This window comes from Lagopus muta, chromosome 2 (genome assembly GCF_023343835.1).
Source record: "Lagopus muta isolate bLagMut1 chromosome 2, bLagMut1 primary, whole genome shotgun sequence".
NCBI lineage: Eukaryota > Metazoa > Chordata > Aves > Galliformes > Phasianidae > Lagopus > Lagopus muta.
In genome coordinates this window covers 5,055,775-5,083,413 of record NC_064434.1, presented here as the reverse complement: position 1 = coordinate 5,083,413, position 27,639 = coordinate 5,055,775, and the positions used below count along the sequence as shown (strand labels likewise).

At 46.5% G+C, this 27,639-nt stretch overlaps 1 protein-coding gene across 14 annotated transcripts in view; it reads left to right on the top strand.

Moving 5' to 3' along the window:
• Positions 1 to 27,639, top strand: part of EXTL3 (exostosin like glycosyltransferase 3) — a 131,932-nt gene that overhangs the window by 58,589 nt on the left and 45,704 nt on the right. For 3 of the 14 annotated variants that reach the window (XM_048937336.1, XM_048937335.1, XM_048937327.1), the window contains one exon: positions 22,211 to 22,308. The exons of 9 other annotated variants lie outside the window; for them this stretch is intronic. The gene's annotated coding sequence lies outside the window, so the exon portion shown is untranslated. Of the gene's footprint in view, positions 1 to 5,798; positions 5,875 to 20,090; positions 21,410 to 22,210; positions 22,309 to 27,639 lie in introns of those variants that run through there. 2 more of the 14 variants (XM_048937337.1, XM_048937332.1) reach the window with 2 other exon arrangements.

Below are 27,639 nucleotides of genomic sequence, written 5' to 3'. Positions count from 1 at the left end.
TAGGTAAAGGTTAAATGAGTGTATTAAATGTGGTTTAATCAGCCTGATGATTCGGATTGATCTGAACCTGGTTTTTAAATTTTAAACGTTTCATTTCTCTCAGTCCTTTTTGTTTAGCTATTGAAGGGAATGCAGCTGGATTTGTTTGTGTACCTGCTCCCATTGTGCTGGAGGAAGCGCCTCAGGCTGTGCAAACCATGCTGCAGGAGCTTATGTTCCTTCTTGACTTTCTCTCATCTGTAAGCACTAAAAAATGATTACAGTGATGAGTCAGCTGGATCTGCTGCTTTTCAGTGCTTACAGAGCCTGTTCCATGCAGGACAGCATGGCATTGCCAGGACTTCCCAGAGGGTGTTAGCCCTCTGCACCCAGTGCTGCACCATGAGCATTTTAAGACAGAGCAGGGAGACTTAAAACGGTGGGTAAGAGGATGGACAGTGTTGTGGTTCCTGGTGCTCTGGGTTGGTTTCAGAGCATTTCGGGGAAGAAAAGAAGCATTCGCTTCATTTTTTTCCCTCTTATGTTCTTCAAGTCAGGACTTTTTGATGGCCCTGTAGGTCAAGTGTTTTCACAGGCAGGAGGACAGGGAATTATCAGTTAAAAGCTGAAAGCTCTTGGGACCAAGAATGCTTGTTCCCCTCAAGCTGCGGTGTCTCAGCAGTAAAGCTGGAGTACGTAGAGTGCAGAAACCTTGAAGTGCCTCCTGAACTGCTCAAAGAAGAGATTTTCTCAAATCTTTGATTTTTATCGAGTGTGTTTTAGTCATCAGTGGTGGCCTGTTGGCAGGGGCCTTGGGAGTGAATGCTTTCTTCTGCCGTGATGGTATCAGAGTGTGCAGGTTGCTGTGTGGCAGGTGATAAGTGCAGTCCTGTCTAATCCCCCAGAGAACAGTTACTGCCCACAGAGGGGGATGTGAAGCAGCTTCTTTCTCACTCTTACAGGGAATTTGTGTATTTCTTGTCAGTGTGATGTGAGCAAATGCTCAAAAAGCTAACGTGTATTTGGAAGATGGAAGGATTTCCCTGAACGTTGTCTCCTAGGATGAGAGGTAATGGCCTTAAGTTGCACCAAGGGAGGGTCAGATAGGAAATTAAGAAAAAATTATTCTCCAGCAGAGTGGCCAAGCATTGGATCAGGCTGCCAAGGGAGGTTTGTGGAGTCACTGTCCTTGGAGCTGTTCAAGAACTGTGGAGATGTGGCACTGAGGGACGTGGTTTAGTGATGGGTTGGCAGTTGGACTTGGGGATCTTGGAGGTCTTTTCCAACCTCAATGATTTTACACTGCCTCCATATCCATCCACAGGCACTTCTTGCTGGGCAGTTCACCTGGAAGTCCCTCGTGTGAGGCTAGCTGTACAGTAGGGAGCTCTGTGAGCTCTATTGGACAGCCTGAAGGCTGTTTAAGGGCACTTGCTTGTGAGAAGGGTCATTTCATAGAATTGTTTGAGTTGGAAGGGACCTTTAATGGTCATCAATTCCACTGAAGGGCATTAAAATTAAGTCCATCAGGTCCCCAGCCTGTGCCGTTCCCTGACCCTTAGCGTGGGGCTTTTTGGACCAGCTCTGTTTAGATATAATACACTGCTGTAGACACAGCCCCTTGTTTTGGTCCTTGCCCCCTGTCATTTAACTGCTTGTGTGTTTTCATTTCTGTCATTGGTCTGCATAGGTCTGAGCTCTTCCCACTGAGGCACTGTCTTCCCAGATAGGACCTTGTTCTTGGGGCCTGTGTTTGTGTTGCAGTGTGCAGCAGTATTGCCATTCAGCTTCCTGGTAATAATTTGGTCTCGGCAGGGCTCTCTGTTATAGTTTCTCTTGTTGGATTTAATACAAAGGTATTACTTTGTCTTCCTTCATTAGAAAATTGCTCTGTAGCCCAGTCAGCAGCCTTAAAACTCTATTTTTATGTTGGCTTTGCCTATCACAAAACAGACTTTTTCCCTGCCTTTCTATACCTCCAAATATTGATGTAATCCTGGCAAATTCCATCCCTGCCAGTGCAATTGGTGCATACAGTGAAATGAAAACATGGGGAATCCAAACAAAATGGTTCACCAGAGAGCTTAAACTACAAGTCCTGGTCATGAGGCAGCCTCAGTTTCTTCATATATTATGGCTGGAACTTGGAGACTTCACAAAAAATGTTGGTTTTTCTGTTTGTTTTGTTGGTTGTTTTTCTTTTTTTTGAGGGAATGTTTTGCTTTTTAGTGTTCTCTTGTTTTTTTTTGGTTTGTTTTGCTGAGGTACCTGACAATGAAACTTGTTTGCAATTCATTTTGAGGCACGTAAAACATCTTGTGTTAGCAGAACCAGATGCAGTTGAGACTAACAGATAAAATGTGTGAAAAGTGGGTGTTTTTATTCCTCTGTACTGTTGAATAGGAATTTCCCATGGAAGTCTGGATATTCAATTTCCACTTGCAAGCACAATTTTATCTCCTCGTTGGCTCAGATCCACATGATAACGCTGTATTTCCAACCTCCACGTGCACCTTTCTTGGATGTGATTTCTTCTTTAAATGGTGTGGGGCTCTGTACACTGAAAGCAGGTCTCTGTGGCTGGCTTTACTCACATCAGTGCTTCTTCATAGTCTGTGCAATCCGGAGAGCTTCTCCCTCTGGAAGCTGAGTAAAATCAAAAGAGATCTGAGACTTCAGCCTCGTGGTTCTTGTTTGCAACAGCTGGGTGCTTATCAGAGATGTGCACAATGGAAAGGGTGTCTCAGATAGCAAAGTTAAAAGCCACCAGCTGTTATCTGTGTGACCAGTGTGTGCTGATTGCTTGAGGTACTGCAAGTTCAAGAGGTATGTGAAATTACCAGGAAATTACCATTATTTAGGTCATTTCCATATCTTCGAGTTGCCTTTCATATACGTGCATTTCTTATTAATTAAGAAATAAATTAATAAATAAAAAAAATCATGGCTGAAGGAGCAAACTGCTACAGACAGCATTTGTGTACCAGGGCCCTATGGAATTGTGGGGAAGTGACTGCTTGGAGCAGCTTTGCATGGAGAGAAGTACTCGTGTGTCATATTCAGCAAGTGTTGTGTACAGGTCTGCTGTCTGTTCTGGTTAGCTGACCCCATTGATCGTCAGTGGAGATGCTGATACTTTTGAAATAAGGACAAAAACTAAACCCTACCAAAACTCAATGTTTTGCATAGAAGTCAAGTCATGAGGGTTATTTATTGGGAATCAAAGTGTGTGTTGAGGAGCATGGTTTAGTGAGAACTATTGGTGATCAGTGCATGGTTGGACTGGGTGATCCTGTGGGGCTTTTCCAACCGTGGTGATTCTGTGATTCTATGATTCTGCATCTGACTGAAGTCTGGATTTGGGTTTGTTGTCCCCAGTTTGAATGGATGTGGAGACAGAGCTTGAACCTGAATTAATCTAGTCTCTGTCATCCTTAATGGGATTGCCCCTCTCCAAATGTCTCTGCATGTAAAGGTTCCTGAGTTTCCCTCAGTGACAGTTCTGCAGAGGCTTTGGAAAAGTCTGTTGTACAAAGTGCACAGTGCAAAATTGAAGGCGATGCAGAGCTTCTCTGTGCAGTACGAAATGCAGGCACTTTGATGGAATACAGTTCTGTTCTCTGTTAATGGAGTTTGATAGGGGAGGTTTAGGTTGGATATGAGGAGGAAGTTTTTCCCCCAGAGGGTGGTGAGGCACTGGAACAGGTTGCCCAAGGAGGCTGTGGATGCCCCATCCCTGCAGGCATTCAAGGCCAGGCTGGATGTGGCTCTGGGCAGCCTGGGCTGCTGGTTGGTGACCTGCACACAGCAGGGGGTTGGAGCTGGATGAGCATTGTGGGCCTTTGCAACCCAGGCCATTCTATGATTCTATGATTCCATGAGTTGCTGTCTCTGGAAGTGTTCAGGAATCATGGGGATGTGGCACTTGGGGACATGGCTTAGTGGGCATGGTAGTAATGGGTTGAGGATTGGATTAGGTAATCTTGGAGATCTTTTCCAACCATATTGATTCTATGAAAGCTTAAGATTTTGGGATTAAGGTAAATGTAGAATTCATTTGATCTGTGAGCGTTCATTCACATGTGTGCGTTGTCTCCAAAGTTCTTGTTCCTTAATTATGGCTTTGCTGTTGCTGCTGGGCAGCTCACTGGTGGACAGTGTTGAGAAGTATCCAGACTTGGCTGAAGCTTATCACAGAATCACAAAATGGCCCGAGTTGGAAGGGACCTCAAGGATCACGAAGCTACAACTCCCTGCCACACGCAGGGCCACCAACCTCCCCATTTCATAGCAGCCCAGGCTGCCCAGGGCCCCATCCAACCTGGCCTTGAACACCTCCAGGGATGGACGGGGCATCACAGCCTCTCTGGGCAGCTGTTCCAGCACCTCACTGCTCTCATACTAAAGAAGTTCCCCCTGACATCCAACCTAAATCTTCCCTTCCTCAACTTGAATCCATTTCCCCTTGTCCTGCTCTTATCTACCCTTTCAAAGAGTTGATTCCCCTCTTGTTTGTAGGCTCCCTTTAGGTACTGAAAGGCTGCCATGAGGTCACCCTGCAGCCTTCTTTTCTCCAGGCTGAACAAGCCCAGCTCCCTCAGCCTGTCCTCGTAGGGGAGTCCCCTGATCATCTTTGTGGCTCCTCTGCACCCTCTCCAACAGCTCCCTGTCTTTCTTGTACTGGGGGCTCCAGACCTGGACACAGCACTGCAGATGGGGCCTCACAAGAGCAGAGTAGAGAGGGACAATCACCTCCCTGTCCCTGCTGGCCACCCCTCTGCTGATGGAAGAAGCTGCAGTTGTTCCTCTCCACCCTGCAGCAATCCCCACAAGTCTCCTGCACTGCCTTTTACCGCTGTTCTGCCAAGGAATGGGCCGGTGTGCATTGAGCCTGAACAAACGGTTATTTTGCATGGTTAGTTCACGTGTTTGCAAAGTCTGTTTCATGCTATAAAGCACTGGGCTTCATTTCTGATGAGTGGGTGTTATACATGTGAGTAGACATCACACCACCAGCTGGGGTAGAGGAGGAATCTACTACTGGAGTGTTGAGTCAGAAGTCATGGCTGGTGTTTGGGAAACTTTGCTTTGAAAAGCTGGCAGAGGTTCTTGGCTTGCAAATGGGAAAAGATAACCCTGCTGGGCTTCCTGGGCTTAGAAGTGGCTGTGCAGGATCTGTTCCTAGAGTTTGGTGATGTTGCACATTGTAAAAGAGGAATGGTGGGCATCCTGGGCTGCTCTGTAAATTAGTCAGCCTCTGCTTAGCTTTCTGTTATTAAGGAGCTATCACCTAGCCTTTTGCAATATCTGACTTTGTACTGAACTTCTGAATTTGACTCAAAGCCGTAAGTGTAAAAAAAAAAAAAACAAAACAAAAGCCAAAACAAACAGATGAGGGCCGACCTTTAACTTCACACCTTCCATAGATGGGGAGTCAGGTGTTGGGGTGATTTGGGGATTTCCTATACTCCACCTTGCTCCAGTTCTGCCCTCACCAGATCCGGAAGCAACAGTACCAATTATTTTAGCAGCACCTGGGGCGGTCTTGGAAAGCCCCAGCGATGCTGTATTCTTAACAGTGAATTTCTCAGAGCCATTTCAGAGCTGTGGGAATTGTACACAGCAGGAGCCCAGGAGGAGGCGGTGTCAGATGCTGTGCAGCACAGCAGGTCAGTGTTGCCAAGTGGTACTCGTGACACCCTGGAAGCAAAGCACAGCTTTGTCTGTTCTCTGACCACTGCAGAGTTGTGCTCTGCCTTCAGACTGGCGCGTGATGGTTGACATGAGTGCGAGGCAATGCTCTGCTGCCTTTCTTCCAGGGATCTGGCAAAGCTCTGAGCTGTGAATCCTGTAACGCAAACATGCTGAGTAACTCGTTGGATTGCTGTGCTGCAGGTGGGTTTGGATACATAAAGCGAGGTGGGAGTGTGAATACTGACAGTGGGTTTCCACTTCTGCATCTTTTCTTTCCAGATTACCTCAAAGATGAGCTAGGAAAAGGTGCCCAGTGCCAGGATACTTTCAATTCTAACAGAATTTCAAATGCCAAAGCTGCATTAGCAAAGTACAAGAAATAAGCACCCCTCTCCTCCTTCCTTTTATTCTTTTCTTCTTGAACCATGCAGTTTGGGGTTGATGGAAGAAGAGAGGGCAGGAGGGTTTCACAGAGAGTTCTTGCATGCTCCTGGCGTGTCCCACTCCTGCACCTGGGTTTTATTTTGGAGTTTGAAAGCTATGAAATAATTTAACCCAGACTAGCAAGAGATACTGGATTATTATTGTTACTTTTTCTGTGTCTCCTAAGTCATCATTTGAGACCATCAAGAGAAATTAGTTCCCAGATTAAGTTCTGTGGTAGTGAGGGGCTACAGGCATGGCTTGGCACGAGCATCTCCTTGAATTCCTATCCAAGTGGGATGGTTGAAGGGAACAGATGGATCAATTCTGTGTAATTAAGTCCTTTGGTCTTGTTACAGGCAAATTTGTAAGATGCTTTACGTCCTTCTGAACAGGAAGTTGCTCTTGATTACATTCCTAGCCTCAGTTGCTATTTGTAGCATTCTGTTGAGATCCCCTGTGAGTTCCTGAGGAATGCTGCAAACCGGAGCAGACGAAGCGAATTCCCTGAGGTTGCACGGAAGGTCTGAGACACAGCTGGGAATAAAGCCCCAGTCACCCAACACCCCTCACTGTAACTGCTGTACAGGAATTTCCTCCTAGCGTGCTTCTAATAGAAACTGCAGGGCCAAATTAAGTGGACAGATTGCAATCGCTGCTGCTGAGCTATCCCAGCTGTAGAATTACTGCAGCCCTGTGCTCTTTGCTACTAATTTGGGAAGTTTGCTGTCTTTTCCCCTTCAGTGCTCCACCTTTCTGCATTCCAGGCTCCTCGTTGTGGGAAAAGAGCTCAAATGACCATGAAGAGCCCAGATGTTGTTTCTGGGGGGCAGGAAGCACGAGGCAGCTACCCCTGATTTGCAGAGCTAAGAACAAGGAGGGTATTAATGTCCACCTACATTTGGCTTGATGGGCAGATGAAGGAGGCACATAGAGCAGGCAGGCAGCTCGCTGGGTTTACTTCTCAGCATTTCTTTTTATTGTTCTCCTTACAGGAATGCCTGCAGGCCTGAAGGGAAGTCAGGCCTCTGTTAGGACATGGGCTGGGCATGAAGTGAATGTGAGATTCCAGATGCTGTAGGTGAATATGAGATTAAGCTTGTATGGTGAGCGATAGGAAGGAAGGCAGCAGCTGTGTGACACAGGCCAGCAATAAACATGGTTTTATAAGGTTGAGATTGTGCCAAGAGTTATGTTATCTACTCCTGGCACAGTGATTTCAAGTCAGCAGTAGTGAGTGGGAGAGCACACATGGGCTTCTGGGGGACTGGAGAGTGTCTGGATGCCAGTGTCTCTCATTATGGGAGGGTTGGAGAGGGTAGGGAACAACACGATCAAAGTACCTTTTGTTCCCTGCAGCATAGATTATAGTAATGTTGCTATGGCCACAAATCTTCCTCAAATTACTGCAGCCAATTCATGAATTTCCTTTTTTATTACATCTTAATGTTGAAAATCAGCTAGGCTGCCAGAAACCTCTCCCAAGGAAAGCTCTACTGTTGGCAGTGTTGGGAGCTGCACCCAAGCTGGGGGCAGGTAATGAGTATTGCTGTACAAGGGGGAAGCTGGAAGGAGAATCTCTTGCTGGTATAATTTTGGGATGTGTTTGAGGCTGAAGTAATTAAATTAATCCTAAATATCTAACTGCTCACTTACATCCCATGACTGCCTATTAATTATTTACTCTTGTCTCCAGGGTTTTTGGAGTACCAGGGCAGCTGAGCCGTAGGCACTCTGATCCTGTAAGTGTATCCTGCTCTGCTCTGCTCCCTGCGGTGCTTTCTCCGGAAGCCTGGGGGCCAGGCAGCTTCCTCATCCCATGCACAGCAGCAGGGTTTCCAGAGCAGGGCTGTGACATCTCTGGCAATGCCTCCTGCTGCCGCAGTGCCTGCAAGGCTTTATTTTATCCTTCTGTCTGCAGCTTTGCTCGCTCACAAAGGAGCTTGTACTGTACGGCGTGTCTCAGGCAGCCCAGCCAAACAAGTGACCCTTCCTTCAGCCTTCAGTTCTTTGAGACCTGAGCACGAGGGGGATGAGGGACTTCTGTTTGCTTTTCTGCCTGTTCTCAGTCAACCATTCATTCCATCTCTCCTGAAATCACTCAGCCAGCAGAACTCCTGGCTTTGTGGGTGGAGAGGAAAGGAGCGGGGAGAAAGTTGGCTTTGGCTGTTCCACAGCTTTCCCCACTGGTGGTTTGAGATTCTCACGTTTTGGGATGCTAATGCTTTGTCTGACAGCTCCTGAACTGATCTCTGGGGTTGCATTAGGGCTTTGGGACCAAGCTGTAAAGAAGAGTCTCCTAAACGCCATCCGTTCCTCTGTCGCTGTCCAGTGGCCATGGGCAAATTATTCAGCTCTTTCTTGCCTTAATTTACCTAATTACTGCTTCTTGATATCTAGATGTTCAGGTAATCTGTGTTGTACATTAAGTAGTGATGGTGAAGCTCTCTTGTCTTATGGTGAAGTAAACAGCAACACCCCTGTCTGCCATGTTTAATGTGGCAGCTCACTGTGTCATTTAGGTAAGTTTATCAGTTTGGTGCCCATTGAAATGTATCCTTGGTGCTTGGTGTCTTCTGAATCATGGGTTAGGCTTTTCTGATGGGAGGAAGAGGACCAAGGCTGGAGGAGCTGCATGAGGAATGGAGCTGGAAGCAGAGGAAGAGAAGGCCAAATGAGGAATGACAGATGAGGAGACAGGTTCAGACTGTAGGTGGAGGTTGTGTGCCATAATCCATTGCACTTTCTTCTTTGTTTTTACTTCCTTCTCCTGCTAATTGTGCTGACGTTTTGAGTTAATTCCTAAGAAAAGAAAAAAAACCCAACAACCTAAACTGCTTTTGCAGCTTCAAAAGCAGGAAATCCTCATTAACTGCAGTGCAGCTTTATCAGCCCATTCTCACACTGGCAGTCTGAGCTTTTCCTTCCTTTTTTCCTCTCAGAAAGAGGGCTGATGCATTGGAACAGGCTGCCCAGGGAAGTGATGGAGTCACCACCCTTGGAGGTGTTTAAGAAAGGGCAGCTGTGATACCTAGGGATGTGTTTTACTGGGTGATACCAGTGTAGGTGGACAGTTGGACTAGAGGATCTTAGGGGTCTTTTCCAACCTTACTGATTGTGTGATTGAATTCCCTGCTGTCCCAGCAGGTTGGTAACTGGTAACTTATGGTAACTCCTGGGAGCTGCAAGAGTGGCTGGAGAAGTCAAGGCTGTGTGGACAGAGTTGGAGCACTCCAGCAGCCTCAGTATTGCAGGGGTCTTTTGTCCCACGTCCGTGGCAAGTTCTTACATTCACCCAACAAAGCGTTAGTGTTCTCCTGCTGGATTTGACAGAGGAAATTTATATCTGGTAGAAGTCATAAAGAATCCCTTTTCCCACAGCTGACTTCCTAAATGACTTCTCTTTTCCCCTGTGTGACATTTTTTGCCATTATACAAAACTATTTATATGAAGTGTCACAAATGCGCGTTGAGAAAGACCACCTCACCACCCTTGTGCCACTAAATCATCTTCAGGGCTGCAGGACTTGGTTTTGCTCTGAATCTTTTATAAAAATTTCCTGTACTGCTCCCTCTGTATGCCATCAAATGCAGGTAATGAATACTGCAGATCCTCCTTTTGAGTGCATGGCGAGGAATGGGGATGTTTTTCTGGGAAAGGATCATGAGGAGGTATTCCCCAGCTCTGTTCGTGGGATCAGTGTTCAACATTCTTATTCTGTATTTCAGCCCTATCACCATGATCTTGATTGTTCTGAAATTACTTATCTGAAAGAGACAGAGGTTCATTATGATAATTTGCTTTTTGCAGAATCACAGAATGGTTGGGTTGGAAGGGACCTCAAGGATCACGAAGCTCCAACCCCACCACAGGCAGGGCCACCAACCTCCCCATTTCATAGCAGCCCAGGCTGCCCAGGGCCCCATCCAACCTGGCCTTGAACACCTCCAGGGATGGACGGGGCATCCACAGCCTCTCTGGGCAGCTGTTCCAGCACCTCACTGCTCTCATGATAAAGAACTTCCCCCTGACATCCAACCTCAATCTTCCCTCCTTCAACTTAAAACATTTCCCCTTGTTCTGTTGTTATCTCCCCTTTCAAAGAGTTGATTCCCCTCCTGTTTGTAGGCTCCCTTTAGGTACTGAAGGCTGCAATGAGGTCACCCTGAGGCCTTCTTTTCTCCAGGCTGAACAAGCCCAGCTCCCTCAGCCTGTCAAATTATCACATTAAATATCTGTAATTGGTATTCTTATTATGGACTTGAAGTGTACTGAGATTTTTAGCATGCAGAAGTGAATCTGGACACCTGCACTTTCTGTTGTGGTTACCTGAGTTGGGAGCATGTTGCTTACAGATCTCCTTCAGTGCCCCATCTAGCAAAGAATGGTTCAGGGGAAGCCATGGCGTGGATCCCGTGGAAACATGTGGCAGGGAGATAGCAACCACTGAGAGCTTTCTGTCCCTGGGATTGATATTATACTGTTTGAAAGAAGCATTTGTAATCACTTTATAAAAAGATCTGTGAGTACAGGATAGACCCACTGGGAAGATCGACCAGGAGCACACGTTTGGAGAGTAATTTGGGGAACAGGTGTGGGATAAGGTGGTGCTTCTGCTTCTGACTGTGCTGCCTGAAATCCTTTGGAAAAAGGAAAACTTCTCCAGCATGGTGAGTCCTACTTGTGTTGACAGCACAAGTTTTACTCTGTTATCCTGTTACAATCAAAACTGTTCTCTGTGTTGGCCTCTCTAGAATGGCCAAGGTGGTTTTCTCTTCCATCAGGCAGAGTGAAAGCTCTGGTAGTGGTTACTGGCAGTGTCGTGGGCTTTGATGAGCTGTGACATAACTCAATCCTCCCTTAATGCAAAGCACAAGCAGTGTTGTAGTGATCAGCTGTAACAGGATCTCTGCACCCAGCAGAAACTGTAATGGAGATTAGAAGTGGGTGTTGGCAACGACACCAAAGAGAAGGGAGGAGGGGAGAGAGAGGGTTTGGGAAGGAGCCAGAAATCAGAGTAAGGGCAGCATTAGGAATGGGATGAGAAGTGCCTGGGGAAGGAACGAGGACAGGTGGCTGGAGCTGCCTGGTCAAGGGAAGGTGACCTGTGCTTTTCAGCCCTGTAGGTGAAACCATTTCTGCGTTTGTCCTTAACAAATTAGGAACATGTGCCATCTCTGCAAGGTAGCGTTCAAGGCCAGGCTGGATGTGGCTCTGGGCAGCCTGCTCGTGTGGTTGGCGACCCTGCACATAGCAGGGAGTTGAAACTAGATGATCATTGTGGTGCTTTTCAACCCAGGCCATTCTATGATATGCCGATGGTGCCAGATTCTGCCTTTGCATGCTCTCAGAAGTAAGTAAAGACCCTGCTTCATCTCCCATATCTTCTCCAATTCTGTGCATTCGCAAGTGCTTGACAAAAATACTCTGTTCTTTGTTGCCTTTCCAGCACCAGAACAAGCACGAAGGGATGAGCCAGACTATTGTCTGCGTTAAGCATTGATGATGCAAATTAAAAGCTACATTCAAGCTTTAGTCGTTGCTTCCTGGGAAAAAGCTGTGACTTGGAAAGTGTATTAGAGCCACGTTACATCTATATGGGACACTTCAAAAACTAAAATAATCAATTTGCAGAAGCAAGCTATTTAGCTCAGAGTCACTGGATTAGCACACTGTGAGCAAGGGAATACATTTCCCACTCCAGCTGCCTGTGTAGATGCCTGGAGCTTTGTAAGGAAATTTTCCACAGTCTGATGCACGCATTGTAGAAATAAGGGCAAACTTTGCTGCTGTTCTGAAACTAACTTTTCTCATTATTTGAATCTTTGACCAAAAAAATGTGTCAGGGTTTGTGCCATCATGTCTGAGTCTTCTCTGAGCAATGCAGGGAGCTGCCAGCCTTTCCGTGGGCTCAGATTTCCTGAAGCTTTGCATGTTTTTAAAAACAACAACAGCAACAACAACAACAAAGTATTTTTAAGGTTGAAGTTGAAATGGTGCAGCTTCCATCTGGGAACTGTTGTAGTTTTAATTTGGAAAAACATACTATAAAATGTCCCATAAAACTAGATTGTCCTTCCCAATGTACTGGCAAATGATTCTCATCAACCTCTTCAGGCTCTCTGCTTTCATGTGTTTAAGCTCCATGGTAAGTTCAGGGAGAGAGTTACAGTGGTTTTCAATAGAGGGTCATACATAAATTTGCACAATGGAGCACTTGGGGAAGATTAATACAAAGAATGTGTTAATAACAGCGAATCGGAAGTCCTTGCAGATTTTGCAGTGCTTGCTATGTGCAGGTAGCTTAGTGACCATAAAGTTGCTGTCTGGTTTTGCTTGTAAATGAGATGTGCTCTGAGGGCTTCCTTCTAACCTGGGAAGCTGTAGACAAGCACAAATGCTCCCGCTTTCCTGTGGAAGGCAGCTAGCACATGAGTGTTGGCCCTGGGCTAACAGTGTTGCAGACTGATCTTCTGTCTTCTCTTGCTGTTGCCTTGCTGTGGGAGCTGCAGGGCTTAAGGGCAGGTTGCCAGGAGCTCACCAGCTTGCTAGTAGCTTGCTGCTGTCCAAATGCATTGGTCAGTTTACTGGATGCCAGCATTGTTCCCTGATTTTGTGTTGTTGATACTCATTGCATCTTCAGCTCCTCCCAGCACTATTGAGTTTGTGGTAGAGAGGCAGGACTTAACACTGTAAGACCTTACCAGGACATTTTCCTAAGGGCATCACAGATTTCCCAGGCCTTGATTTGATGTTCTTATCCCTGAGCCTTACAGAGCCCATGCTTCTCCATCACTCTCAGGAAGATCACTTGCTTGAGTCATTTCTGTTTGATGGGACCTCATGGAGATCCCTGCTGCCAAAAGGAAGGAGCCCAAAGGACCAGCAGTGTCAGGTTGTATCTGCATCCTTCACAGAGCTCTCTGTCTCTTTGTTGTATGCTCTCAGTGCATTTAGCTCAGCTGCCCCTGGGTTTGTGCAGTATGGGATTTCATGGGCCGTGGATATGGAGAGGCAGATGCAGGCAGCAAGGTGTCTGGGAGTGTCTCCCTGCTGTTTTTCATCAACCCCTGAGATACCACAGGGTGTACAACTGCTCACCATCTCCTTTGTCCCAAGCTGTACGTGTTTCAGGGATTGCTGGAGACTCTAAGAAAAAAAAATAACTGCTTTTGAGTAACATGAAATCCTGATTATGGAAATACTGTGTATCACAACAAGCATTCATCTTCTGCTCGCTCAGAAATCCTGCTGTGAGGGATCCATGCATGAACACAAGGATGCTTAAAGAGAATTTTGCTTAAATGCACTTGTTAGGATGCTCATGTGAAACTGGTACCTTCATGGCTAAAATCAATGGTTTTGCTTGCAAGGCAGCGTCTGTGCTGAGTAACTTTTATGGATGAGCAAGATGTTGAGATCTTTATCCAAAGGAACATGTGTCCTTAATTAGACAATGCAACAAAACTGCAAATTAAGGTAGGTAATGAGAGAAAGGGGATCAATGCAGATTCCATCTGGGAAAGGTAAATGGTTTCTAAGCATCTTCCAGCCACAATTTCCCTGTGGGAATAGATGGTTGTTGATGTAAAACCTCTCTGCTGTTTGGCCAGCAGTTTGCTGGTCGGTGCAGTTGGGGCTGATGGAAATAGTCATTATTAAAAGCTTGCCAGGTGCTCTGTGTTTGAAAACCTTATTTTCAATGGCTTATATTTTGTCAAACATGGTTTCGGCGAGTTGTCTGCAAAGGGATGTGCTGCTTGGGAATGCTCCAGTGAAAACAATTCAGCTGTTGTGGAGAACGAGGCTGAGAAAATACACAGTTCTTACACTGAAAAAAAATAAAACTGAAAGCACAGTGACCATTTTTTCCCTTCTAAGCTGCCTTGCCCCTGCTCTTGGGAGCAATGACTTGATGTTTGGCAGATGTCTCTTTTGCAGTTCCCATGCAAATCCACCAAAATTGAGCCAATTTGGAAATGTGCTGGGGAATAGGGGCAGGGAGTTGGAGCAGGAGAGAGAAAAGCTGTGTTGCTTAAGCACTGCTGAATGCCTCCCTGGAACTGGATCCTCTCCTTGCTGCTGTTACAGTGTGTGTGATTTTGGGAAGCTGCTGGAAGCGCGCTGTGAGATTATCGTTCTCAGAGCACTGGGTGCTTTTTGGAGACCCCGTATCTGGTTGTGCAAGGTTAGTGGGGCTGGTGCTCTGTGTGTGTGAAAATATGTATGCGTGTATGGTTGTATGTTGGTGAAGGCAGTAAAATGTGTATCTGTATGTGGGTACACTGAGATCTGAGTCATTTCTAGGTTAGTAGAAGCTGCTGTTCATGGAATCACGGAATCACAGAATGGTTGGGTTGGAAGGGACCTCAAGGATCATGAAGCTCCAACCCCCTGCCACACGCAGGGCCACCAACCTCCACGTTTAATACCAGCCCAGGCTGCCCAGGGCCCCATCCAACCTGGCACTGAACACCTCCAGGGATGGACGGGGCATCCACAGCCTCTCTGGGCAGCTGTTCCAGCACCTCACTGCTCTCATGGTAAAGAACTTCTCCCTGACATCCAACTTAAATCTTCCCTCCTTCAATTTAAAGCCATTTCCCCTTGTCCTGCAGTTATCACCCCTTTCAAAGAGTTGATTCCCCTCCTGTTCCCAGTCCCTCCCTACCTCTGAGCCTCATAAGGCTGAAAGAACCCTCTTCTCAAATTCTTACACTTAGATTGGCTGGTTTTCTAAGTTAATTTTGTTTAATGGTCAGTAGACAATCAGATTTATTTTTAAGGATGACTTTTCCCACTTAATTCATCCTTCCATAGTGAAAAGAAATGGGCTGGATTATCTTGTGCTTTTAGGTGGGAGTGTGCTTCCTTTGAACTTGTGGTATATCACAGCTGTGATCAAGTTCAGTGTTGGGTGGCTGAGCCGTGCCAGAGCTGTTGAAGGAGGTTTAAGCTCTCATCTCTGCTCATTTCTTTACCAGTATGAGAAATAAAAGTCACATAAAGGCTGTGATAAAGCTGCAGCACTGCAGATGTGATCACAGTAGTTCATAGTAAGTTTGAACGTAGTAATTCGTAGTAATAACTTCATCCTGGCTATTCTGATGATCTTCATTGAGTGCAGAATTGGTGCTGAGAAAATCTGTGGGCTTCAGAAAACCGATGGAGTCATAAATCATTATTAGAATATGATAAATGGCTTGGAGTAATCCAGATGACTTTATGAAACCACCGCTCCCACAAACCGGATTTGAAGCATTCCAGGACAGAGGCTTTGCCTGGAGAGATGTGGGCACTGGGAAGAGGTTTGGGGCTTGTCCCAGCCCACCAGCCTGCTCGAGTTCCCAGAACGATGGTGCAGCAGTGAGTAATGCCATCTATGGATGTGCAAGTAGGGGATAGGGAAAAAGGATGTTTTTACTTCCCAAAGCTGATTCCATGGGGATGCTGGTGAAGTAGCTTCTATAGCTCTCGTATCCGTACTTTTAAAATAGACGTGGGAAAAGCTAAAGAACATGTGCAGAGAGCAGCAGGGCAGGGGAGAAGGGGGAGAAAGATCTGGACTTGAACTTCTTAAATCTCCTGCTGTGTCTGGAACAAACAAAACCGAACTCCCTTGCTTGGGGAGAGAGTGCTGGGTACTGCCAGGTCTGCTGGAGGGATGAGAAGTTTGAGTGGTTCAGAGTGGGAGGTTAGGAGATAGGCACTGCTGTGATTGGGCATTGGAGGAAATGACCAGGAGGGGATGGATTCTGTCTCTTTGGACCAAGCCTCAGTGCTTCTTTGGAGGTCCTGTGACTCAAAGGAGGTATTTGGGCTCACTGGGAGACACGCAGCCACACTTTAGCTGTGGGGATGCCGAGATGCAGAGATGCTGAGTCTGTTCTGCTCATGCAGAAAGCCCGTGGCATGGTCACAAAGGAAGGCATGGGATGTATCAATCCGGTGTCACAACACAGACCACGTCAGGAGGTGGCTTCTGAACAGCTTGTGCCAGTACAGTTCTGCACAGAGACACTGCAAAGGCGGTTTCTGTTCCCTTTTTCTGGGGGCAAAATCCCTTAGCATCATTTCTGCTGTGAAAGCAAAACGCTGTAGCGAGAGTGATTTTTGCACAGGAGAATGCTGGAAGTTCTTGCTCGGACCACTTCCTTTTGAATAAATTTCCACAGCTGATGGGAAGCTTAGGAAATGTTCTCAAAGGGAAGTGCTGCTCCTGTGTACTTTGCTGCATTATCTGTCTGCAGCACAGGGAAGGACTTCTGTGCAGGAACAGGCTCTAAATGTGCCTCTTGCTTTTCTCTGATGCAGCTAATTTACCCCTGCTGAGCATCCCTCTGCTTGCATGCTAATTATTCATGCCACCCAACTGCTCTAATGTGAAAAGGATGTGTGATGTCTCCAACAGGGGGTTGGATGACTTTGGGTAAAGCAGCACAAGCCAACCACAGAGGACCTTCATTTGAAGATCCAATGTTTATCCCTAAATGTCTTCTTGAGCATAAGCAGTAAGCAAATGGCTTCTATCTGAAAGTTCTTTTCTCCTGTGTTACAAAGGATTTTTTCCTTGGCTATCTTTTTCTTCTGCAAAAATGAATCCTGGCACCGTTCTGCTCCTTATCCACCTTATTTCTGCATGGAGCATCCTTGTGCACTTGTCCTTTTCTCATATCAAGCCCCACTATCTGCAAAGCTCTCATCATAACAACTCAATTGGCTGACTTGAGCACGTGGAAGGAATTGAGGGATTGTTTAGAGGAGAGCTTTGTCAGTGTGGGATTTCAGTATTCACTGGGTCATTTAAAGGCACGTGATCAAGAGTTGTGTCTCTGTGCCTCATCGTCATTCTGGCATAACAACAGGCACCCCAAATGGTCCCTCATTTCTAGCTCTATTCTCCACATTCTTTTCCAGAGCATTAATATGCTGGGTAGTCTGTGTGCTCAAACGAGGCATAAACAATTCAGACAGCAAATGCTATAGACCAAGTGTAGTTAATGGGCCCAGATGGTTATATTGCCAGTTTTATGTGACGTTGCCTGCATTAGCCTGGAAAACTTTCAGCTCTTAAATATCAAAGAGCTCTATTTAATGTTTTGCATTGTCCAAACTTCCACTGGACTTTTGCATCTCCTTAATATCATTTAGTACAGCAGAAGCTGGAGGGTCTGCTGTAGGTTCAACAGAAATATGCATCTACCTGAGTGCAGGAGAATGGGCTTAAATAGCCATGCTGAAAGCAGGTTTTAGATACATAATAGCATGGGGGACAGTATGGAAAATAATGATGGTACAGGCAGGTGAGTGAGATAAAAAAGCAGCGTGGATGAAAGCCTTGAAAGAAAAGAAAATAGGGAAGCAAGTGGATGTAATTGTCAGGAGAAGATGAGATGAAAGCAGATTGTGTTGGTTTTGGTACTGATGGGTGAAAGTAAAAGCTTTTCAGTGGATATTGAAAGGAGAAGTGGAAAAAATGGTCACATTTAGCAAGCTGCAGAAGAAGGAGGTCAGAGGAGAGGACAGATACATCCAAATATTCCACAATGCCATTAGGTTTCTGCTTTGCTTTCCCTAGCTCCTGGTAAGCACATTGCTCACGGCCACCTGGGACTGCAAATTCTCCATCCTCAGTTCCTGCTGGATGGAAGGTGAGCTCAGCTGGGTCTGCATCTGAGGTGCTGGGTTTAATTTCCAGAAGGATCTTATTTGTTTACATTGGAAATTTCCCATCTCCAACACTTGTTACAATCATGAAATCTTAAAGGTTGGAAAGGACCTCTCAGATCCCCAGGTTCAACCCAGCCCACCCCACCGTGCCCACTGCCCACATCCCTCAGTGCCACATCCCCATGGTTCTGGAACACCTCCAGGGATGCTGACCCCACCACCTCCCTGGGCAGCTGTGCATCACTGCTCTTTCAGAAAATAATTGTTTTCTGATACCCAGCCTGGTCCAACATACTCAATGGCTTAGCTTTGCCCTAAGCATCCATACTCTCTTCTTATTTTCCAAGTGATTCTCATGTGTGCATAAGCTCACTGGTATTCCTTCTCTGCAGCAGAGAGCTGCCTTCCTCCCATGGACAGCAGCAACCAGGAGCTGGGTTAAGGCTGACAGCAGTGTGAGCAGCAATGATGGTGAGCACATCTGTGTGGTGTGTGCCATTCTCCTCCATCTGCGCCAAATGCAGCCCTGTTTGCTTAGCAAAATAAATGAGAATTAAAGACTGAAATGCAATTTAATTCACATGCATTTTTTTAACAACAAAACTCATGTTTCGAGGAATGGAGGGATTCCTTATCCATTAAGTATATAATTCTATGCAGATTGCTGTTATCTTCAAAGACCTTTAGGGGCTTCAGCTCACCGAAGGCCAGCACATCAAAGAAGTGTCTTGGAGTGCAAACATGCAATGTACAGATGGCACAGGGGTTCATGAGGCTCTGAGCCCATGGGTAAGGAGCAGATACTGCATTACTGAGCCACCATCTGACAGCTGACAGGTGACTCTCTGCATCAAAGGTGACCTGAAGCACTTCTAATGCAGTAAAAAATTGCTCCCAGGCTTAAGAACCACAAAATCCCATGTCTGGTTGCAAGAGCCATCTCTGCTTAAAAATCCCATGCTTCACAAAGCACATTCTGTTTGTTCCTACTGACTTCACAGGGGCATCTTCAGCTGTTGCTGTGGGCAATGTGGAACAACTCGGTGCAGTGTCTGCACATGCAGAGGGTGACATGGAGGGACCTGCAGCATGCTAGGAGCTGACAACAAGCTATTTTCCAATAGAGCAGGCAGCAGCATCGTGGTTGGGGTCAGGGTTAGGGGTTGGGTGGTTTTATCTTGGAGTTGCTCAGGTTGTTGGTGTGGGAATTTCTTGTGGTTGAAAACTGCGCTGAAGCTTCTGTCTCTGCAGGTCAAATAAATTACCTGTAGAGCATCGGATCCTGCAGAAAACTTCACCTTCGTAACAGGGACACTTTGGAGGCAACAAATAAAGCTGCCTTTTGCCTTAGGATACATAGGTTGGGTTCTTGCTTCAGCTCAGCGGTGTAATTGAGATGGTGCAGACAGCAAGGCTGCCTCTTCCCATGCCCCAGGCAAGCAGTGACCTGAGTTCAGCTGCCTTCTGTCTTCTTCTGAGTTAGGATTCAGTGGTGCTTCCGCTCTCTCCCAAGATACTGCGCTCTTCCCTTTTCCAGGTTAGTTCTCATTATGGGATGTAGGAGCGAGTGCTGTGCCGGGCAGGCAGGCAGGGGATGTTGGAGCAGTGTGGTGTGCTCTGCCCAGCAGAGCTGGGTAGGGCTGAAGATCAGCATCCCTTTCCAGCTCCAAGCACTTGAGTTGGTGCATAGCAACAAGTTGAAGGGATAACTGATGCAAATTAAATCATTTTTTTGATTGTCAGCAGTGAAGAGTCCAGCAGAACCCCTACGTGGTGCCTGGACAAAAAGCAGCTGCCTTCTGTTATGGGAATCTTGAAAGCATTTCTGCTTGTACCAGTGCTGTTTGAGTCTTTCCTGGCCTAGGTCTGAGCCAGTCATGCTGCATTCCAGCCCTCTGCCCTCTTCTCTGGAGACTGGCACTCAGGGAAGTGGCATTACTGCACCTGAGTGATAGGGCAGTAGTGGGCAGGACACACCAAACCCAATTACAGCCTGTTCCATCCCTCTGCAGTCCATCCAATGGGGAGCCCATCACACGCCTCGGCAGATCCCACGCTTCATTTGTAGCCTAGGGGAGGTGAAGTCAGCTGTGTTACCATGTCACAGATGTGTGCAGGGCTGCAGAAATCAGTGTTTCCCATGTGCTGTGGAACCACCTCCCCTTCTGTCGAGCACAAGCAGTGTCTCAGAAGGCACATCTCCACGGGGAGCACTTTGGTAGCAATCTGCAGTTGTTGACTCTTGTTCTGTGTGTCCAGTCAGTGCTGGAAAGGCTGCTGGTTGCTTTTTTTTTTTTTAAATTAAATGGCAGCTTGCTAAGGGCCAGGTATTGTTGTGACAGTACCTCTCAAGTCCTTAAGCTGCTTGAATCACTCCAAGGAGCCAGCAATAAAAGAGCTAGAATAAAATGTATCCCACAGTGTCCTTCACTTCTGCTGACAACTGCAGTTTAAATTCCTGATGCAATCTTTTAGCATAGTTGGCTTGTAAGAACTAATAAAAAATAAAATGTAGCTGTAACAGCTCCTTGCTACTGCATCTCTGATGGGGAGTGGGGAGAGAAACAGCCTTTCTTTTAGGGTGAGCTGGTGGTGGTGTAATGCTGCTGCTGTTAATATTGTACTCTGGTCGCTGTCACTAATATATCTTGTTTTACATTATGTGGTAAACAGAGTTTGTTAGAGAGGAGGCATTGCTTTTATTGTGAGGTGTTGTTCATCCCATGAGCACCTTTGTGTTAGAATTGTGCTTGAAAGACTCAGGAGCGTGATTAGTTGGGATGATGCAAGTTTGAGCATCGCATTGAGCAGTGGGTTAAAAGGTGCTCACCGTTCGTACGTGTCCCCATTCTTAGGTCCTTTGCCCCAGGAGCAGTGTGTCTTGAGTTTCATGGACCCGGAATAAACAATGACTTAAAGAATTAACCAGTATAGGTTTTTATTTTGTGAACTGTATGCACTCAAAGCTTGCACTAAAGCCTTGCCAGCTAGCACAGTGTGCAGGTGCTGAACTTGTGTCCTGTTGCTCGTGGGTTTTGCAGGGCTTGTTGAAATAAAATCCTCAGCTGTGGCTGTTGAGTAACACCATCACTTGTGGTTACTGAGGAACTCTGGAAGGAGTTTGCAGTTCTGGGAGGAGCTGGGATTGGAGGGGCCATGGCTATTAGTTCCTGTTTCTGCAGACACCTTGTAGCCTTTTGCAGATGGAAACATGCCATCCCTTGCAGCTTGCAAGAGAGAAGAGCTCCCTTTGCACCGTGTTTACTGCTTCTCAACTCAGAGATGGAGGAGCTTGGGAAGCATTTTGCCAGCTGAACAGAAGAGAATGGAGGAGCTTTTATAGGCAGCTGCCAACCTCCATGCCAGAGCCCAGCAGCAGCCACCAAAGCTTCTTTCTTGTCCCTGACAGCAGAGCTTAGGCAGCGAACATGGAACACGTTAGCAACAGTAAGGGTGGGAAGAGGGAGACTTGGGATGTGCTGCTTGTGCTGGCTGCCAGAGCTGTGTAGGAGTATGAAGGCAGGATGGGCATGGCCCTGATCCACAGCACTTATGTTCTGAAACAAAAGGGAATGCCACATGCAGCAGAGACATTGGCTGCTGAGCAGCAGTCCTGTATCCTCAAGCTTCAGTTAGCAGAAGGTACTTTGTTTTCTTTCAGTTTTCTGTATGTTTAAATGATTATTTGCAGCAGAATTGTGTCTGAAGTGGGTTTTGAGCTAGGAAAAAGGGATGAGGAATTACTGGGAGTTGCTGGACTTGAATGTGGATCTGGTGGTGGAGTTCCTGGGGTGTTGTGGAACAGGGCAGGGGATTTGTGGTGCTCCCCTGGCCATTGAGGGAGTGAAGTAGCTGCCTTTTTATGGTGGGAAATGGTTCAGTGTGTGTACTCCAGAGCTGTTGGCTGCCAAGTGCTGTCGTGGAAGTGTTTTATGCTAAGGGAGCTGAGAACACATTGGATATTAGGAACAGTTTCTTCTCTGAAAGAGTAATAATGCATTGGCACAGGCTGCCCAGGGTGGTGGTGGAGTCACCATCCCTGGAGGTGTTCGCTGCAAGCTGGCTTTGTGCTGATGGAGCACAGAGCTGGTGACCTTCATCTTCTCCTGTTAGCTATGAGAGACTTGAAATATCCCTTCTTTCTTGTTAAGAGCCTGGTATTTATGAAACGTGCCGGTCGCTTCTCGCTGTGCTTCTGTGGCTATTCCTCCTGGCTTGGGGTATCATGGTACCCAAGGTGTCCTTTGCTGTATGCCTGTTGCCATGGCTCGTGTCCTCCAGCCCAGTTCAGCTCCATGGGAGCTTTGGTGCTTCACGAATCTCTTCTGGAATGCATGTTTTTAGCCAGCATGCTAATGGGCAGCATCTCTTGCACAATGCCTCTAGGCAATGGGTAATGTGTTTCTTAAGTACATATGGTTCTGTTTGTTTTTTGTATTAAAGAGAAGCACCCTTGAGATCAACACTAAGGGAAAGAAGAAAAGTAGTGAAGGATTGATGTGTGATGCAGGACAGCTCTGAGCCAAGAAGCAGTGCAGCAGGTAAGGCACAGCCAAGCTCTGCAGTACGGCTCTGCTTTACACCTGCCGTGAAATTGCTGCTTCCCTGCCGTATTTTAACCATCTACCAAAACATCTCTGTGATTTTCCAGCGCCGTTTTCCCTTCTCACCATGTACATTACAGTATTGGTAACAGATGGGGAAAGCTGGACAGCACCGGTGCGGTGTCACTCACAGCATCTGAGTCAAGCCCTTTATGTGTTTGGCCACCCACTCTTTCATTTAATCACTTGCAATTTGCCAAAAGCCCTCGCCAACTTCACTTGGCAGAGCTGCAGGCAAAGAAGTGATGTTTCACAAGATTCTGATTTCAGCAATTTAAATTCTGTTTTTTTAAAGAAGCATTGATTGTCATGAACGGGCTGAGCTCACTGGCGTGCTGAGGATCCCAATCCTGGCACACAGCTCTGCAGGGAGGTTGAGCTCTGAAATGATGCGTGTGATCTGAACATTTCTCTTCTTACCTCAACAAACTTCATAGCCAAGGGAGGCTCACCGTGTAGGGATTAGTCCATGGGCTGCTGATGCACAGCTAACATGAGGGTATGTGACTGACAGGGGAGCATGGGCAATCTCACTGCAGAGGCTGGAAGCTGCTGCCAGCAGCACATTTCTTCTTCCCCAACTTTCCTGTCACTCCTGTAATGAAGCCAGAGGATGGGAATTTGTGTTCCTCACTGAGCTGTGAAGTACTGATGAAACTGCTGATGGATCTGGGCTTGAACCAGGAGCCAAAGGCTCAAGGCCACTAAAGGGCTGTTGTATCCCAGGCAAATCTGTTGAGGCAGCAGGGTGCAAATAGCACATGAGTTGTTACTGGGAACACAGTTATTTAAGGTTGCCAGATCCAACTCCTGCTCTTAGGAAAACTTGGATGAAATGTAATGGCCTGTGACACAGCAAGAAGCAGACTGGGTGCTCGCAGGGTCCCATCTGCCCTCGAACTCTGCTAATCTGTGAGAAATCACAGCTGCATCTCTAATGATGCATGACCAGTTCAAGCCCCTGTTTTGACTCGCTGTCCACAGAGTTGTCCAGGAGTGCTGTGTCCTTGTGTTGAGTTCGGAGCATCTGCTCCACATGTACTTGGGTTGAACTGCTTCCAGCAGACCTAGCAACTGTGCTGGTGACTTCTTTCAGGAAATCCAGCCATGCAGGTAGCATTTAGCTTACAGGATCATGGCAATTAAGCCATAATGGCACTCCTGTAAGTTGTCTTTTCTTTTTTTTTTTTCATTTTTGTCCTTTTTTTTTTTAACCTAATAACTATCTTCCTATCCCCAGCTGAAAATCTGTACATCTAGGGGATTTTTTCTGCCTTGTTTGAGTGAAAGAGTAAATCCTTTTTGATTTATTCCAGAGCAGCCCCTGAGCTCAGCTCCTGTGAGAGCCTGCTGACTTTGAGTTCAAAAGATCTCACTTCTTTGAGGAAGGCTGTGGTCTTCCATCTTGCCTCAAAGTTAAGCTGAAAGAGAAAATCCTTTTTTTTTCCCTTTAGATGGAGAGAAAATAAGCATGGTGTAAGGGAATCAGTTATACCTGCAGCAGAAGAGAATGCCAACATGCAGAATTTCAGGTTAAAATCTGGTTGTTAGCGTAGGCTTTGTTTTCAAGCACCTAGCGTGTTGTTCAGTGTATTGTGGAGATAAAGACTTCCTTTTAGCACAGTGCTGTCGGCTGGCTGAGATCCAGCCTGTGATCCTTCATTAAAACACCTTTGCTGTTGAAACCCCTGGATTACAGTGCTGGCTAGAAATGGAAGTTCTAGCCCTAATTTCCTGCAGAACTGCTGATACAAGGCTTGGGCTGAGTTCTGCACAAGCTGACTAGCAAAATTTCATCTTTTTACACTGAGTTTCACTGCATGCAGGAGTGCTGCTCACATTCATAACCTTATTGCCTTGTTAATACCTATAGGAAAAAAACACTAAAAGGCCGAGGATGTCTCAGGTCTAAAATCAGGTCTAACATCTCCCCTAGTCTCTGCATTGTTTATCTTGCTGCTCTGTTGTAGGTCTCTGGAGGTGAAAGCTGAGCTGCCCAAACGTGAGCCCTAGCACACACGTGCTGGGCAGTACAGGCTTCTCTTGAATGTGCTTTCTGATGCCTGGCTTCTAGCGTCATCCCATGGAGCAATATCAGTTTCAGCCAGCAGTTATTTGTATCGGCTGATGTCTTCACACAGCACAGGAACTGGGAGGGGTAGGTACCTTCAGGTGCCTCTTATGCTGGACACTGGCTGTGAATATGAAGTGATGTGCCGTGCTGACAGTGAGCTGTGTGCCTTGAGATGAGGTGCAGGCAGCTATTTGTGGTGTGTATTACAGGTATGGGTAGTGCAAAGTAACTGTGTCAAAGCTATTATGTGCTAGCTGTTTCCTGTCAGGCCCTCCCAGTCTGTATTTATGTGGTTGTTGCTACAGCTGTATGTCTTGAAGGGCAGGGGTAATAGATGGAAGATGGATCTTTAATATATAGAGACCTTGCTTGTAAAAAAAACAGCTTCTTGAGCAAGGTGACCTTGGCTCTGCCTCTAACATGTGCAACCAGCAGTGGAGGGCAGAGCTGGTGCTGAGCAGTGCAGCGAAGGCTCAGTCAGATGTCAGCAGAAGATAACACAGCTTGGGTTGGTCTGAGGTTTAGGTGAAAGTGAGGGGAGAAAAACAGCTTTCTTGCCTGCCTCCAAACAACACAGTGATTTGCTGGTTTGGGCCAGAGCAACAGCTAAGCCGGCCCTTGCAGGCATGGACGAGGTCTTGTGTGATGCTTTTCAAGCCATTCTTACCAAACGTAACATTTTCAGAAACTATTTCCAGGTTCTGTAGTGTGTGGAAGGTAGCAGTCTGTGTGCAAGCACTGTGGTGGTTCTTCTTTCTTTTCAGGAAAAATGCATCTCAAAAGCCAGCTGCATTTGCAGTCACTTTCTGGCATGCCACTGTACAGTAAATCTGCTCAGCTCGGGTCATGATACAAGGACAGGCAATAGGCTGACTCGCTTTAGTGCTGTCACCACTTCTCCTGCTCTCACTTCAGCAGAGAAAAACCACGCGTCGACTTTCTCCCACAAGCCCATGTTCTGAGCCAGCAGAAGTAGGAAAATGTTTTTTTTCCCAAATCTAATTTGAAACATGATGACTGGACCGTTCTTAAACAGCTTCCAACTTAACAATAAAGAAACTTCACTGAGTGCTTGGCAGGAGCCTCTGTATGTAATTTAGATCATAATCAGATGCATTAACACATTTTATATGGATCTCGTGGGGGCCAAGAAGACGAGGTGTGCTGGGTAATTTCTTTCCAGATTTCTTTACCTGATTGTTTATTGCTCTTGGGGACTTCATTTGTGGTCCAAATGTCACCAGCAGAATCCTGCTGCTTCACATGGCTGCATTTAGAGCAGCCAGGAGCCAGGCTTCAAATCACCTCATTGGCATTATCATCATTCTTTCCATCAAAGGGAGGGTGGGGAAAACACGGGAGAAGTGAGGGAGGCAGGGGAACAAAAGCAGGGACCCAGCTCTGCAGATTGCTGACCCTGAGCTCGGTGAGAGGGAAGGGAGAGTGCTCGAGGAGCAGCATGCCTCTTGCTGAGTGCTGTCATGAAAGCTGCACGCGGGAAGCTCCCTCCCCACCTTTACACTGTAGCTCTTAGACATAAGTAGCTCCAATTTTATAAAGCTTCTGAAAGCTTTTCGGCAGTCTGTGCAAAGAAACAATCATATTCACGTTGCTTCGTTGTTTTGTCAGGAATCCACCCATGCCAAAAGCATCTTTGTTGTGAAATCTTGCCTTTGACAGAGAATTCTGTTGCTGCTTTGATAAATGATGTTTTACGTTTCTTTCTGCTCTGTTGGTTCGTATTATACTCTCAAGAGGTGGGAAGTGAAGTTCCTTGACACTTCAGCTTCTCCTTTGTACATCTTCCCACGTATTTCATGGGTATGTATTAAGAGATGCACTGGTGTGGGTGCAGGACCAGGTGGCACATCCAAACCCACACAGCCCCTTTTCCCCTTTTTTTCCAGAGGTACTGAAAAGTGGGGCTTGGTTGTAGAGTGCTGAGCTCCTGGCTGAAAGGCCTCAGGGTTTTGCTGTTGTTTGGTGCAGTGCTGTGGCACAGGAACACACAGGCAAACTGCACCCGACAAGAACCCCGTGCCCAAAACAGGTTTGGGTGCAGGGGATCCTTTGAGGTCAGAGGAAGAGCACTGATGTCTGTTGGGCTGGCTCCCTCTTTTTTTTGGTTGCTTCTTTAGTACTTGTTTATCAACAATATTTTGCCAGGAAATGATGATGCTCAGCATCCTAGATTAGCAGAGATCTTAAAGAGACTTTTCCAATAGAACAAAATTGTGATGAAAAGTTGGATATCTGTAAAAACTGGAGAGAAGGGAGTCTCTCCCAGGAGCATCTGCCTTTCCCTGGGTCTTCCAGCTAAGTACTGGCAAGGACATTATTTGCAGGATGTCCTGCCCCAAGGTATAGAAGTTAGAGTGGTTGGGCTCTCCTGAACAAACCCTTTCCCTCCATCTCCTGCTTTTTTGAATCATAAGAGCTTCTATGAAGGCAGACTGATACAAGCTTCAAAGGGTTTGTGCAGCAGGGCAGGCAGGCGTGCATCAGAGGCAGAAAATACCCCTCGTCCTTGACTATTTATAGCCAGCTCACAAGCAGGCTCCTTGCCTCCAGAGCCCAAGTTACTCACTGTGACTGATGTATTCTCCTTAGGTTTGCAGCACACAGTGACCAGCTTGTTCCTACAAGTGTAGGGTGATGGCTTCAGCTGACACAGCTTGCAGATCTGCTTGTGCTGGGCTTCAGCTGAGCATGGATGCACTCTCTTGGTTGAGCTGCAGAAGGGGATCTGAGCTTGCTGGGGTGATGAAGGAAAATGAGTGCTTTGTTTTCCATTTTCTTAAGATCTCCTTGAGCTGGACTTAGGAATTATTGATTTTCAACCTTTGTACCAGAACACTATGACTGTTCAAACAGTTGCTCAGCTGAAACTATTGGATTACCTCTCGCTAAAGCATAATTTGATTTGGTTTGCTGTTTTGTCAAGGCTCTGAAGATAATAGCCTTTCATCTCCAGATAGCACGGATGAAACTGCTGTCTGGGGGGGCTGCACTGCTGCCTTCTGTGAGTTAGCTTGTTTGACACGGGGCCTATATGGCCTTCACTTGTCTTTTTCCTTCATGTGCTGCACGTATCGCCTAGATGGGTAAAGTTTGTTTGAAGGCATGCTAGTGCTGATCTGCTTGTGGTGCATCACAGCTTCTGTATTCTTGTGCACAGTTTGGGTAGCACCCTG